Consider the following 1,336-nt stretch of genomic DNA (forward strand, 5'->3'; position numbering starts at 1 on the left):
GCATTTTTTTTTTGATTTATGAGTTTGACTGTCCCGTTGGTGTCGTTCGTCCCTCTTGTAATGTATTACATAATTTGAGAAACCAAACCAAACAAAAGATGTGGCAATTCAGTTGCCAAAGTAGACCTGACTGTACTTAAACCTATAATGGTTTACTTTTACAAAATGTGACTTGGATGAAAGAGTTGTCTTATTGGCAGTCATGCTGCATCCTCTTATATATACTTCAAATAGCTTCAGTAGTTTAATATGAATTTATGGTAATAATAGTTATTATATTTCAAATTCATACTTGCAAGAAATTTATAATCTTGTTTTTAAATGTCCCTTTTGTTAATTAATCTAGGTACTAAATGGATTTTGCATTTTAGTAAATCCAGATATGTTAATCCGACTATATGTAAAATAAAGAATGGAATGGGGAACGTGTCAAAGAGACAACAACCCGACCATAGAACAGACAACAGCAGAAGGTCACAAACAGGTCTTCAATGCAGCAAGAAATTCCCGCACCCGCAGGCGTCCTTCAGCTGGTCCCTAAACAAACATATTTACTAGTTCAGTGATAATGAACGCCATACTAAACTCCAAATTGTACACAAGAAACTTAAATTAAAAATAATACAAGACTAACAAAGGCCAGAGGCTCCTGACTTGGAACAGACGCAAACATGCAGCTGGGTTAAACATGTTTATGGATCTCAATTCTCCCCCTATACCTCTAGTCAATGTAGAAAAGTAAACGCATAACAATATGCACATTAAAATTTAGTTTAAGAGAAGTCTGAGTCTGATGTCAGAAGATGTCACCAAAGAAAATAAACAAAATGACAATAATACACAAATAACAACGGACTACTGACATGTCAGCTCCAGATTTTAATTAAACTGATTATAAAAGTATATTTTTTGTTTTATTACAAGTCGTCCTAGTGTACCATTGTCTGGAACGATATATATGGTTTTCTATATTTATCTCGGGAAATCGTTATATTAGAATTAGATATATTATTGTCAATTGCTGATCAATCGTAGTTATAAATAAATGCACACAAAATGTTCTTCGGAAAGACTTATTCTATTATCCCATAATGTTTTGCATTTCATTTATGAGATCATTATGTTCCTTAATAAAAATGTGTACATGTTCAGGTGTATAATTAATATGCAAATTCATAGTGTCATCTTATATTAAGTGGCCATGACCTGCTGAACATAAATGTATGACAAATCTTTTAACATTGTTAAAATGTCGAAAACATTATAATAATTTTAAAACTATTGTTACATAATGTATAAACGTACACGTACTTAACACAAATATCAGTTGCATATT

This window comes from Mytilus galloprovincialis, chromosome 12 (assembly GCF_965363235.1).
Source record: "Mytilus galloprovincialis chromosome 12, xbMytGall1.hap1.1, whole genome shotgun sequence".
In the NCBI taxonomy this organism is placed as follows: Eukaryota; Metazoa; Mollusca; class Bivalvia; order Mytilida; family Mytilidae; genus Mytilus; species Mytilus galloprovincialis.